Below are 15,591 nucleotides of genomic sequence, written 5' to 3'. Positions count from 1 at the left end.
AACCTAAGGATGAACATCCAAGATGAGATTGACATCTTGGCACTAGAGACAGTGAACAAGTGTTTTCAATTGGCCCTAAGGGCATAAGAGAAACTAAAGAGAAGAAGTGAGCAGAGTAATAGAGGTAAAGAGGGAGAAGTTTCAGAGGCAGAGGCAGTTTTGGAGGAAGAAGTCCTAACCAAAGGTCTAGTGGTGAGTCTAACCAAGGAGAGAAAGTTGGGGACTCAAGTAGAAGAGGAGGCTATCGTGGGAGAAGACCTAATGGAATAGGTGGGACAAATGGATCAGGGAGAGGATCCAAGTTCTCTAGTATGATATTCTATAACTGCAATCAGATGGGGCATCTGACCTACAAGTGTCTAGAGAAGGCCTCAACTTCTCATGGTGGTGAGAGGAGAACCACTTTGACTCAAGAAGATGCAAGGAGTGTGACATCTCCTAAAGCGAATTTGACATCAAAGATGGGAGAGAACCTGATGATCAAGAGGACACTGCTAAAGGAACCAGTGAAGACTGAGCCACCCTAAAGAAAGGCTTTGTTTAGAGTCAACTACAAGATTCAAGGTAAGGTTTGTAAAGTTTTCATAGATTCAGGATCTATTGATAACATTGTATCTTTGGAAGTAGTAAACAAGTTGAACTTGGAGATAATACCCCATAGTTGTCCATATAGAGCCAGTTGGTTGAACAAAGGGCAACACATACTCATCAATGAACAAGCATGGGTAGAGTTTAGTATTGGGGGGTATAAGGATAAGATTTTGTGTGACATCCTTCCAATGGATGCTTGCCATCTTTTGCTTGGCAGACCATGGAAGTTTGACAGAAAGGCTCATCATGATGGAGAAAAGAATGCTTACTCCTTCCAAAAGGATGGTGTGACCTTTAAGATACAGTCAATGGTAGAAGGGGATTCGCAACATGTAGGATCTAGTGTGATGATGGTAGGGGAAAAACAATTCCTTGATACACTAAAGGAGGAAGGTGGTGTAGGTTTTTCTTTGATTGTGAAGCCCAACGAAGAAAGGAAGAAGGGTATGAGTGAGGTAGGACCTAAGGAGGTTAGGGAACTGCTAGATCGGTACAAAGGAGTGGTTGCAGAAGACATACCAGACTCCCTGCCACCTATCAGAGATATTAGTCATCAGATTGACCTCATACTAGGAGCAGTACTTCCCAACAAGGTAGCATATAAAATAACCCTGCAGTAGAATGAAGAGATAGCTAGGCAAATTCAAGAAAGGGTTGGAAATAAACGACTTTATCCCATGTGTAGTACCTACTATTTTAGCCCCAAAGAAGGATGGAAAATGGAGGCTTTGCACTGATTATAGGGCTATCAATAGGATAACCATCAGATATAGGTTTCCTATTCCAAGGATAGAGTACCTAATGGATTATTTAGGGGGAGCTACCTATTTCTCTAAAATTGACCTCAAGAGTGGCTACCATCAGATAAGGATAAGAGAAGGGGATTAATGGAAGATTGCATTTAAAACCACTAAAGGGTTGTATGAATGGCTTGTGATGTCTTTTGGTCTTTCAAATGCCCCTAGCACCTTTATGAGACTAATGAATGAAGTGTTGCGGGAGTTTATAGGGAAAGTTGTGGTAGTCTACCTTGATGACATATTGGTGTTCAGTAAGAGCAAGGAGGAGCACTTAAAACACTTGGAGATAGTCTTGAAGCGGTTGCAGGAGAAGAAGTTGATGAATAATTTAGAAAAGTGTGACTTCATGATGCATGAGTTGGTGTACATAGGCTTTGTCATCTCTAAGGGTGACTTGAAGATGGATTATTCCAAGGTAGAGGCTATTCTGAACTAAACTACACCTAAGACAACTAGAGAGGTAAGAAGTTTTCATGGTTTGGCAACATTTTATAGGAAATTAATAGAAATTATAGTGATATTTGTGCACCTATGTTAGAAACCATCAAGGGTGGTGGTAAGGTGAAGTTTGTGTGGACCAAAGAAGCAAATAAGAGTTTTGAGTGTTTAAAACATAAAGTTGTCAAGTACCCAGTCCTAGTATTGCCTGATTTCAGTAAGGTCTTCACCATTGAATGTGATTCCAGTGGGTTGGCTATAGGAGTAGTATTGAGCCAAGAGGGGAGACTAGTGGCCCTTTTCAGTGAAAAACTAAATGAAGCAAAGAGGAATTATTCCTCATATGATTTAGAGTTGTACGTCATGGTACAAGCTTTGAAAAAGTGGAGGCATTACTTGCTTCCTAAGGAGTTTATTGTGTATACTGACAATCATGCTCTCAGTTTTTTGAATGGATGGGAGAAACTCAGTCATAGGCATCTAAAATGGGTTGAAAGTCTTCAAGCATACACCTTCATCATCAAGCACAAGAAAGGGATAGCCAATAAGGTTGCAGTTGCTCTAAGTAGGAGGGTGTTGACAATGCAAGAAGTGCAGTTGCAGAGTATGGGTGTTGAAGCACTCAAAGGATTGTATGAAGAGGACCAAGATTTCAAGGAAATATATAAGGTATGTTGTGAGTTTTTAAATGCTTTTCATCAAGAATTTTCTGACTACACCTTGTAGGATGCTCTTTTGTTTAATGGATGTCAGTTATGTATCCCTAGATGTTCAATGAGGGATAATGTAGGAAAGGAGAAACATAGTGGTGGTTTAGAAGGTCACTTTGGGATAAATAAGATTTTGGACCTAGTTAGGAGATTTTACTTTTGGCCAAAGATGCAGACTGGTATCAGAAAGTTTGTGGAGAGTTCTACTGTGTGTCAAAGAGCAAAGGGGGTCTCAACCAATGTAGGAGTGAATCAACCTTTGCCTATACCGAGTAGACCATGGGAAAGTTTGAGTATGGATTTTGTGATGGGATTACCCAAGACAAAGACAGGTCAGGACAGTGTGTTTGTTTTGGTAGACAGGTTCAGTGAGATGACTCACCTTATTCCTTGTAAAACCAAAAATGATGTTAGATATATTGTAGGATTGTTTTTCAAAGAAATTGTTAGAATCCATTGGTTGCCTTTGAGTGTTGTATCTGACCAGGACAAAAAGTTTGTAGGGAATTTTTGGAGAACCTTATGGAAGAGGTGGTACAAATTTGTCTTTTAGCTCAGCTTATCACCCTCAGACTAATGGCCAAACAGAAGTTGTGAATAGGTCAATGGGAAATCTTCTTAGATGTTTGACAAAGGATCATGAAAGTAGTTGGGATGTGGTCATACCTTAGGTAGAGTATGCCTATAATGATTCAATAAATAGGAGTACATGTCTGAGTCCTTTTGAGATTGTGTATGGTAGTCATCCAAGAGGAGTATTTGAATTAAGATATGTCTAGGGGTTGGACAAAATGAGTGGACATGCTGATGAATTTGCACAAGCTATGAAAGATGTGCATCAATAAGTAAGAGATACCCTACAACAGAACAGTCAAAAGGTTAAAGCGAGAGTGGATCGCATATAGAGAGATGTGCAGTATCAAGTGGGTGACGTGGTCATGGTTCATCTCAGCAAGGATAGGTTGCCCAAGGGAAGCCATAGCAAGTTGATGATGAGAAGAATTGAACCTTGTAAAATTTTGGATAAATATGTTCCTAATGCTTACAAAATTGAACTCCCTGGTGATTTTTCTATTTCACCTATATTTAATGTTTCTGATCTAACATTGTATAGGTGTCCTAATGTAGGAGAATGTGCAGGTGAATCTATTCAGGAAAGTGAAGAATGGATAAAACACTTATCATCTAAGGAGCCGCCTAAGATGGAGTGCATTTTGGATAGAAGGGAAGCCAAGAAAATAAGGCACAAGACCTATTTTGAGCACTTAGTCAAATGATAGGGCCTTCCTGACTCAGAAGCTACCTGGATGTTGGAAGAAGATATCAAGAAGTAGGGTGGTGATTTGCAGCAGTTAGTGTTGGCCATTTGGATGAATTGATTATGTGTTGCATTGATGTTTTGTCATTGATGTCAACACTAGTTGTTTGGATTCTTTATCGGCACATTTCTGGTCCCGATAGGTTGAGTGGGTTCTGGTTGGTTTGGATCCAACATGATCCGGTAGGCTCCAATATGGTTTGGTTATGGAATTGGCTTAATCATGATACTAATATTCATATTCAGTAAGTTGGTTTTGGTCTGGTGATCGGATGCTATCCTGGTTGCTTCGATGCTTGGCTTGTGGTTCCGGCGAGGGTTTCACCCACGGGGCTTTGATGAAGATCTTTGGTGATGTGCATAAGTGGTGTTGGTGTGGCTTCTGGTGGAGATTCAGGATGTTGTTGGTGATCATGTTCAAGACTTGGCGGATGGAGATCATTGCTTTAGCATGTGGACCTATATTGGGTCCCGGTTGATCTAGGTTAAGGATCGACTTAATGTAACGTGTGGATTGGACCTCTCAATGTGTTTTCGAGATGTCTTATGGGTTGGATATTATTTGTTTGGTCTAAGGCCGACATGTTTTGTAATTATGTAATTGGTTTATTGTCTGGTGGTCGACCTAATTGTTTATGGTCGAGGGTTTGTATATAAGTGATGTAAGATCTCATTGTAGATCATGATAGATATAAGGTCAGTGAATGGATATGGATATGTAATGTGCTAATAATGTAATATCATTCTAGAAAAGGATTTGGTCAATCATTGGAGATCAAATTGGGTTTGTGTAAGAGGATTTAGTCCTTCGGTATTGAGCTTAACCGAAACTGTACTCAGGCATAGGATATGTTATCTTTGTAGTTCAAACACTTCTTCCAGATTGTAGTCTGGATTTCTATGTAGTAAGTGAGACTCCTTTTGTGATGAGCAGTGCACTCTAGGTTGTTGGCCTTCCTACAAGTACAGGCCCCTCAATTGTAATTCACATACTTAATGTAGAATTATTATCTGATTGTGGGTAGGCTTCCCACCATGGTTTTTCTGTTTACTGGGTTTTCCACGTATAAATCTTGGTGTCATGTGGATGGTATTTATTCTGTGATTATTGTTTATGCTTAATTGGTTTAAATGCTATTCTGGTATTTGGTTTAAGCATTTTGGTATTAATTTTTTGGGTTCTGGTATTAAAGTTTTAATTGTTAAATGTTTTGGTAGTCTGTGACAACTTATTCACCCCCCTTCTCAATTGTCTTCTGGTTATTTGAATTGTCTAACAATTGGTATCAGAGCTTTGGTCCTCTCTATAGAAAGCTTAACTACTTGAGGAAGATCCTATGGCTACTAACAGTTCAAGTTCATCTAGTTCATCTGGAGCTATCTTTTGGAGGGATATCCCTAGGCTTGATGGAACAAATGACACAGTATGGAAGATTCGGATGGAGACTCATCTGAGATGTCTTGGCAAGGAGATTTGGGAGATCACACAAAATGGTGTTACACCTCATAATCCAGCATCTAGAAATCCTCCTCCAGAAAACCTGGATAAGGAGCTTTAGAATGATTGTAGAGCAAGAGAAGCCCTCGTGTGTGCACATTCTGATCAACAAATAATGGGATTGACTAACAAATCATCTAGAAAGGCTATATGGGATAAGTTGGAGACTCTTAATGAAGGTGACCCTACAGTGAAGATTGCTAAACTTGATGGTTACTGGGTGAGATATGAAAACCCGAAGATGGAAGAGATGAAAGGATTACTGCATTCATGGAAAGGGAAAATGAGATTGTTATGAAAATTTAATGTTGTGGTGGAACTCTGAGCGAAGATGAAATTGTTTCTAAAGTTTTGAGAGCCCTACCACCGGCTTACAAGATGAAGGCTACTACTATTAATGAGTTGAGAACAATGGTTAATACATATGTCAACAGAGATACCTTGGTTGGGAAATTATCTACTTTTGAGCTTGAAGAATTTGCACCTTCTGGAGTTGTGAAGAATGAACCTACTTTTCATGCATCTACATCGGCAATCGGTAAGCAAGATTGAAAAGTTTTATATGCAAAAGAATTGGATGATATGAGGAGAGAAGATGATGAGTTTGAGCAACATGAAGCACTATTTGCTAGAAGAGCACCTAAAGGACCGATAGGGAGTAAGTATGAAGGAAAAGCGCCTTTTAAATGTTTTGCATGTAATAAGATTAGTCATTTTGCATCTAGATGTCTTGAAAGGAATTCAAGATTTGAAGAAAGAGTTAGAAGATATTTTAAGCCTAACACTGGATATCAGAACAAGTATAAGTACAGGAAAAACAGAGAAAAATCATGCTACATAGTGGATGCGGAAGGCATTACTGATTTTGATGATGAACCGACAGAAGACTTTGCTAGTGGTTCCGGCAATGGGAAGGAATGGGTGTTCCTGGCTATCAAGGAAGATGTTCCAACACTGGAAGAGAAGGCACTTGCTGCTAAAATTGAAGACAAGGATGAATGGGTAATTGGCAGTGGTTGTTCACATCATATGACTGGAGATAAAGGGAAGTTTCTATCTTTACAAGAATTTGATGGCGGTCTGGTTAGATTTGGAGACGACAAAGAATGTATGATCAAAGGAAAAGGAACTATATCATTGGATGGTAAGAAAAATACTAACAATGTTTATTATATTGAAGGTTTAATGCATAATCTTTTGAGTGTAGGTAAATTGGTAGATAAGGGATTTCAATTATAGTTCAAGGATGGAAAATGCAAAATCATTAACAGATCTGGTTTGGAGATTCCAACCGGTACATAGAAAAAAGGTAGTATATTTTATTTAAATTCTGGTGAGAAGACATGTTTGATTACACAAATTGATGAGAGTTGGCTATGGCATAAAAGACCGTGTCATGTGAATTTTTATTGCATTGTGAAGATCAGTTCAACTAAGGCAGTTAGAGATATACCTAAGTTTGTGATGCCCTATAATCCAGTATGTAAAGAATTTCAAATGGGTAAATAGGTCAAAACCTCTTTTAGGAGTATACAAGATAAATTTAATGATGTTCTTGATCTTATTCATACTAATTTGTGTGGCCCTGCTAGAGTTAAAAGTTTTCAAGGTGATAGATATTTCATGCTATCATTGATGATTATTCTAGAATGATGTGGGTTACTTCTCTAAGGGAAACATCTGAAGCATTTGAAAAGTTTAAAATCTTTAAGGCTAAAGTGGAAACTAAGATAGGATTGAAGATTAAATGTTTGAGGTCAGATCATGGTGGAGAATTCACATCCGGTGAGTTTAATAACTTTTGTGTGAAGCATGGTATAAGAAGACAATTTTCTGCTCCTCGGACACCTCAGCAAAATGGAGTTGTAGAAAGGAAGAACAAAACTATCTTGGATGATGCTAGAAAAATGATGATGGAAGCTATTCTACCTCATATCTACTGGAGAGAAGCAGTGAGCACAATGGTTTATACATTCAACGGAGTACATATCAAAGGAGAAACCGATTATGAATTATGGTTTGACAATACACCTACAGTTAAGTATTTCAGAATCTTTGGTAGTAAATGTTATATCAGGAGAGATGATATCATTGGCAAATTTGATCCTAGATATGATGAAGGCATATTTCTTGGTTATTCTAATGAAAGCAAGGCATATAGATGTTATAACAAGAGATAGTAGAGAGTTATGGAGAGTGCTAATGTCAAAGTGGATGAGTTGAATAGAGGTCAAATTAGAGTTTATGAGAAGGAACCGGCGGTGGAAATGATTATAGCTGAACCGGTAGTACCTTTACCAGAATAGAGTGTTGAACCAGTTACTCCGGCAGTATCAAAAAATTCTACAACAACCGAAGAACCGGGAAGAGGAATAGAGAGTCAGAAGACTCTAGGTATGTGAGATTAAATCATTTAGAAGATCAGATCATTGGGGATACAAACAATGAAGTAATGACAAGAAGAAGACTGACAATTAATGAGGTATGTTTAATTTCTCAAGTTGAACCGGTGTCAGTAATTGAGGCATGTAAAGATGAATATTGGTTGAAAGCTATGGAAGAATAATTAGATCAGACTGAGAAAAATAACACATGGACTTTGGTTCCTTGGCCTAAAAATAAGAATGTTATTGGAACTAAATGGGTTTTTAAGAATAAATTGAATGAGGATGGTCAAGTTGTAAGGAATAAGGTTAGATTGGTTGTAAACGATATTCTTAGAAGGAAGGAATTCATTATGGAAAGAGTTTTGCACCTATAGCTAGGATTGAAGCTATGAGATTATTTTTTGCTTATGTTGCTCATAAGAATTACAAGGTCTATCAGATGGATGTTAAGTGTACATTTTTGAATGGGGATCTTGATGAGGAAGTTTATATTGAGCAACCTAATAGTTTTTCACTATCAAATGACACAAACATGGTTTGCAGGTTAAGGAAAGCTTTATATGGATAGAAACAAGCACCTAGAGCTTGGTATGCAAGGTTGGGTAAATATATTTGAAGCTTGGATTCACTAAGGGTAATGCTGATAGTAATTTATATTATAAGATCATTGATGATGATATATTGATTATTGAAGTATTTGTTGATGACATCATTTTTGGAGGTGAAGATAAGTTATGCATGGAATTTTCTAAGAATATGGAGAAAGAATTTGAAATGTCTATGATTGGGGAAGTGAAATTTTCCTTAGGTTTGCAGATTACTTAAACTGATAAAGGTATTTTCATCTGTCAAACTAAGTATGCTAGGGAATTGTTGAAGAAATTTGGTATGGGAGATTCTAAACCGGTAAGTACTCCTATGGTTACAAGTGAGAAATTGACTATAAGAAAAGATGTTTCTACACCAATAAATCCTACAAGATACAAATCTATGATTGGAGGTCTGCTTTATTTGACTCAGACTAGGCCTGACATAATAAATGTTGTTTGTATTGTATCAATATTTCAGAGTGATCCTAGAGAAAATCATGAGAGTGTGGTGAAAAGGACTTTTAGATACTTGCAAGGTACATCAGAATATTGTTTGTGGTACCCTAAGGATGATGACTTTACTTTATGTGCATATACAGATGCTGATTGGGATGGAGATGTTGATGACCAGAAAAGTAATTTCGGTGGAGCTTTCTTTCTTTGAAAGAAGTTGGTTTCATGGATCAACAAGAAACAATCATGTACTTTTTTATCTATTGTTGAAGTTGAGTATGTTGTTGCTGCTACTAACTTGTACACAAGTTCTATGGATGAAAAAAATGATGAAAGATATAAAGGTGGATTGTAATGAACCGGTAGTTATTCACTATGATAACTCTATTACTATATTGATATATCAAAGAATATGGTATTTCATTCTAAAACAAAACACATATCTATTAAGTACAACTTTTTGAAGGAAAAGGTGGAAGTAAATGAAGTTAGACTGGTTTATATGAACACTAAAGAGCAGATTGCATATATCTTCACTAAACCTTTTCTTAAAGAATCATTTGAGTACTTCAGAGACAAATTGGGGGTTTTTGCCCCTCCGATAGAGACTTGATTGATTGGGTTTGGCATCAGTCCGCTATGCATTATCGGAGATATTATTCATTTCAACACTGATGTGGGGATGCTACTGCTCAGGGGGAGTAGTCAGCTTTGTAATTCAATGGGTTATGTTTTTGCTTTGATATTTATGTCAAAATTCTGGCATTGATGTCAAAGGGGGAGAGATATTGATGTGAAAAAGAAAAACTCAAGGAGTTGTATACATTAAGGGGAGAGATATATGTGTAATTCAGAGCTTTACTGAGATATCATTCACAGGGGAAGTTTGGTCTTTTTTTCAGAACTTCATTCCTACATCAGTATGTGGGAGATTATTGGTTGTCTTCCATTGGGGGAGACTTGTTTAGCATTTCTTGGTACTTAGATTTTTTTCACATCTAGTGTTGCCATCAATGCCAAAGGGGGAGATTGTTGGCCATTTGGATGATTGATTATGTGTTGCATTGATGTTTTGTCATTGATGTCAACACTAGCTATTTGGATGCTTTACCGACACCCTTTTGGTCCCGGTAGGTTGAGTGCTTTCTAGTTAGTTTGGATTCGACATGATCTGGTAGGCTCCGGTATGGTTTGGTTATGGAATTGGCTTAATCGTGATAATCATCTTCATATTCAGTAAGTTGGTTTTGGTTTGGTGATTGGATGCTATCCTGCTTTCTTTGAAGCTTGGCTTGTGGTTTTGGCAAGGGTTTCACCGACAGAGATTTTGATGAAGATCCTTGGTGATATGCATAAGTGGTGTTGGTGCAGCTTCTGGTGGAGATTTAGGATGTTGTTGGTGATCATGTTCGAGACTTGGTGGATGGAGATCATTTCTTTAGCATATGGACCTATATTGGGTCTCGGTTGATCTAGGTTAGGGACTGACTTAATGTAACGTGTGGATTGGACCTCTCGATGTATTTTTGAGATGTTTTATGGGTTGGATATTATTTGTTTGGTGTAAGGCTGACATGTTTTATAATTATGTAATTGGTTTATTGTTTACTATCCAAACCTGATTGTTTATGGTTGAGGGTTTGTGTATAGGTGATGTAAGATCTCATTGTAGATCATGATAGGTATAAGGTTAGTGAATGGATATGGATATGTAATGTGCGAATAATGTAATATCATTCAGGTAGAGGATTTGGTCGATCATTATGGAATTGGGTTTGTGTAAGAGGATTTAGTCCTTTGGTATTGAGCTTAATCAGAACTGTACTTAGGCACAGGAGATGCTATCTTTGCAGTTCAAACACTTCTTCTAGATTGTAGTCTAGATTTCTATGTAGTCAGTGAGACTCCTTTTGTGATGAGCGGTGCGCTCTAGGTTGTTGGCCTTCCTGCAAGTGCAAGCCCCTCAATTTTAATTCCCATACTTACTGCAGAAGTATTATCTGACTGCATGTAGGCTTCCCACTGTGGTTTTTCCCTTTACTGGGTTTTCCACGTATAAATCTTGGTGTCATGTGGATGGTATTTATTCTATGATTATTGTTTATACTTAATTGGTTTAACCGCTATTCTGAGATTTGGTTTAAGCATGTCGGTATTAATGTTTTGGGTTTCGGTATTAAAATTTTAATTGCTAAATGTTCTGGTAATCTATGACAATTGATTCACCATCCCCCTCTCAGTTGGCTTTCGGTTATTTGAACTATCTAACAATTAGTCTCTAAGAGGACTTGAGACAAATTTCACCTAGGGCGTATGGTGCAGGAGCACCTACCTATGAAGGAATGCACCAGGAACAAGATGATTTTCTATTAGTTAGAAGAAATGTAATAAGATCCTATGGGTCCTTTTTGTAATTCAATGTACTAGGAGTGTGACAAGTTTGTCAATGTTTGGGTCAAATTATCATCTAGGGTTTGGTAGAGCAAATTGAGTCAATAAGGGTCACAATAGTCTAAATTGAGGGATCAAGTGACAACAAGTCTATTTGAGTCATTTTTTATGTTTTGGAATCAAATGTAATCATTTTGGGGGACTATGATAGTCTAGAGTCTAAGTTGGTTGAATTATGCAAAAGTTGTCATGTTGTCAATTTGTTGTCATGACAATTTTGCACTTTTGTAATATGTGATTCTCCAACGGTCAGTTCGGTTTGAAAAATAGTTGGAGGAGGTTATGGTCATTTGGGGAAAACCTTTAAAGGCCCCAAACACCAAAGAATGTATGTTGGTTGTGTTGGTTGATTTGGAAAGGAATTGGAAGCATCAAGAACTGTTGGAAACTCAAAAAATCATCTAATTTTGGTTGATTGCATACTGAAGGTGGTTTGGTAAGAATGCTCATGGCATAGATCTTGTAACTAGATTGTTTTACCTTTGTTTTTCTTTCAGTGTAAGGTCTTTAAGTGATTGTTGCCCCATTCTACAAGCAGATCTTTGCCGGGTAGCCTAAAACCCTTAAACCCCTAGGGTTTGATTGCAATAATGGGTTTTGGCTTATCAATCCTTAACTAAACAATAAGCCATTATAGGAGATGATAGGCCACTGTATTATATGTCAGTGCCAAAATCCATTAAGAGGATACAACAGGGTGAAGAGGATGGAGAACTAACCCGCATCTCTATGTGACAAACTGGTTTGATGAGTGTAGTGTGTGAGGATTGAGTGGTAGAGCACTGAAAAAGGGTTTAAATGTGGCAGAAGAGTACTTTGGAGGTTTACATGAAATTTCAAGGTCAGTGATGGTCACCCATTAGGAGAACCAAACCAGTTTGTGAAAGGCGTTCAGTCAAATAGGTCTAAAAGCCTTATTAGGTCTATTAGTGCAGCACTAGTTGGGATATCTGCAAGCTGATCTGGTACCAAAAGTTGAAATATTGTTGATATCTCCCAAAAGTGTATCTGGAAATATAATTTGTTTTCCTAGATCCTCAGGGTGTCAAAAGTTATCACCCGATTCCTTCAAATGGAGGCCTAATAGCAACCAGTTCAGGTTTGTGGGTGAATGAGTCAAAATTGATGCTCCGATGGACCTAAACCATGAAATCCTATTTCATTTGTATTTAGGTGTTGTGAGAACACCCCTCCAAGGATTGTTGTATTGAAATGGTCAAGTGGGCCATTCAAACCCTTAAGCGTAGTAGTAGCCCACTCATTGTATGCAAGGGCGTGTGTAGTCACACAAGAACTTGAGAAGTGTTAGTGTCTATAAGTGGACATAGTGGAGCCTTGGAGTTTTCCAAGGTGTTGTTTGGTGTCATTGAGCCATTTCTTGACTTGGTGTTGTGTAAGGATATTTAGAATCAGGGATTACCAGTTGAGTTTGTATGCCTTAGCGGTTGGCTGGTTCAAGGTTACCCTCCTTCCGGTCTGTTGCTTACTCCTCATCAATCTCCTATTTCCTCAAAATCAAAATACTCTTCCATATCATTCAACCAATCTACCAATTCTTCTAGATTAAATTCCCACTAAATGTAGGAACATCAATCTTGGGTCTTTTTCCTATCCTTGATAAACAATATTTTTGGGTGATGCAAGATTGCTCTTATACCCTAAATTGTCTTTCATCAACAAGAAGATTTATTCAATACATTATTTTGTATCCTCTATTACTCAATACACCTAAATTGATACAATGATAAAATAAATGATGAGAATTCCATGATCAATACATTTGAGCTTCTTCCCTCTCTTCAAACACAAAAATATTTCATCATTAAAAAAAACTTTATTCAACGCATTATTTTGCATCCTCCAATAATAATAGTTTTATGATTAATGGCCTTCTTCCCTCTCTCCACAAACAAAAATTCAATAATACATATAATTCTTTGCCATATTTTTTAAAGTGCAAGCAATTCATGACTAGGAATGAATAGATTTACAATAATGATGAAGATGCCATATTTTTCTAAGTGCAAGCAATTCGTGACTAGGAATGAATAGATTTACAATAATGATGAAGAAGAAATATTTAGCTTGAAGACAAATCTGTTATTAAAATATTTGATAAAGTTACAATAATAATTATATTTTCTCTTGCAAGAATAATAATTTTAATGTTCAAGAAACCTCATAAAAGAAAGCAATCACTAGAAGAATGGAGATTAACAAATATAAGCAACTCGAGGATTTGGGATATATGAACTTTTGAGCAGGAGAATTCTCAAGCAACTGTAGCAGAAGTACAAGTTGGGAAACTTTTTTACTTAAAATTATTTGATTTGGACTTTTGAAGAGTATCAAAGTCTATTCTATCTGCTTGTGGATAACTATTTCAATGTATGTCGTTTAGTGTTTGACACAATTGGATGTAGTGTAGTGTTTGACGCTATTTCATTGTATGTAATGTGGTGTTTGACATACTTATTTGAATATGTTTGTAGGCTACTATTTCAATATATTTTCTAGTGTTTGTCACAACTGCAATGCCCATCTTTTTGCTTGTTCACCTTTTCAATGTCGAATGCACGTTTAGAAGAAGGATAAGAATTCTGGTTTGCAATCTCTTTATGTTGCAGACAGTCGTCCTTATAGTATTTGATTATACTCTTAAAGGTCACTTTTTGCTGAAAGATGGTTTTAAGCTGGATGAATCTATTAATGGTATTGATGGTGTTAGCATTGGAACTCCTAGCTTGCTGCTTCTTTGATTGTGTATCAGCCAAGGAGGTGGGCATTCATACATGCATGATGGTATATATACATTGATTATTGACAGGCACTTATGATTTTTGATAAATGGTTTAATGGGGTTGGTTGTGCATGTTGTGTTATTAGGTGTACATTGTGTATTCAGGTGACCATGTGGGATTGCAGCTAGAGGAAGTGTCTGAAATGCATCATTCTATGCTTGCTTCTATCAAAGGAAGGTTGGTTATTGCGATTCTATGACATGGATTTTGATAAATGCAGCAAAGTTATTAATGCATGATATTAGGGGATGATAATTCTCTTTTGTTTTTGATTTGGCAGTATTGAAGAAGCAAGGGAGTCATTGCTATACAGTTACAAGCATTCTTTCAATGGCTTTGTAGCCCATCTTTCTCCTGCAGAAGCCTCTGCCATATCAGGTAGATCTGCAAAAAGGACAATAAAAAGCTATACTTCGTGTGCTATTACAGCAGCGCTGCTATGTGAGCAGATTTCAAAACATGGAACTATGCTAATTAATGTTCTTTTTGGCATTTCATCTAAATCTACCAATCTAAGAATATGAAGGGCAAGAAGTTGAAAGTAAATGAAAGATTATGGGTTTTGTTTTGTGTGTTTTTGAGTATGTGAATAATTATGCATCTATCTGTAATCATAGGTAGTATTTTGAATACTTTCCAAAAGTTCAAAAAATTATACCCTCGTGGCCTGATCTTTTACAATGCTTCCTTAAAAGTCAATATGAATAATGGAAGTATGCAGCAACTACAATCAGTAATCTACTTGAGCGGTTTAGCTACTATAGTTTTCTAAAATTTGGCTGATTTTTCTTAGACACTATTTCTTAGCAACCTTAGGAGCTGCATCAAAAGAACTGAACAAAAAATAACTTTACAATGCATATGATTATTCACCCTTGTATAAATTATTCTAGATTCTATTTTTTATGCTCAAGATTAATTTTTGCATTGAAAATTCTTAGGATACCATGCTGAATCTCTATCTAAACACTCTTTAAGTATATAAAAAATTGTATCTGTTCACAATGATGCCTTTCACACTAATTTAGAGTAGTAATTATTGAGTGTAGAGATGGAAGGGGTGATATTTGTGTTTCCAAGCAAAGGAGAAAGGATGCACACCACGAGGTCATGGAGTTTTTTAGGGATAGCCGATGGAACACAGGAAGATGAGTCCACCTCTCCAAACGCCCTGTGGAAACAACCAAAGCATGGGCAAGATACAATAGTTGGGTTTCTAGACACAGGTAGATATTACATTTTAAATATAGTTATATCTAAATATATGGAGCATACTTTTTCATTTATGCATACATTTTTAATCTAAGCAAATAGAACTGTATTGCAGGTGTCTGGCCAGAGTCTGAAAGCTTCAAGGACCATGGGATGCCTCCCATTCCAAGTTCATGGAAAGACATTTGTCAAGAAGGAGAGGCTTTCAACGCTTCCCATTGCAACAAGTAAGCCAGACTTGAATTTCAACAACTACTTTCTAAAAATGCAATAAATATATTTATATATATCATGTATGTGGAAACAATTGAGGTAATTTTGACTAGAAAGTTAGCTCAATCA

At 37.0% G+C, this 15,591-nt stretch overlaps 1 pseudogene; it reads left to right on the top strand.

Annotated features, from left to right (window-relative positions):
- The first annotated feature begins 1,037 nt into the window (after positions 1 to 1,037).
- LOC131056880 (subtilisin-like protease SBT5.6) overlaps positions 1,038 to 15,591 on the top strand; it is a 32,837-nt pseudogene continuing 18,283 nt past the window's right edge.

The sequence above is a fragment of the Cryptomeria japonica genome, chromosome 7 (genome assembly GCF_030272615.1).
Source record: "Cryptomeria japonica chromosome 7, Sugi_1.0, whole genome shotgun sequence".
NCBI classification, from domain to species: Eukaryota; Viridiplantae; Streptophyta; class Pinopsida; order Cupressales; family Cupressaceae; genus Cryptomeria; species Cryptomeria japonica.
This window is presented reverse-complemented; position numbering and strand designations above follow the sequence as displayed.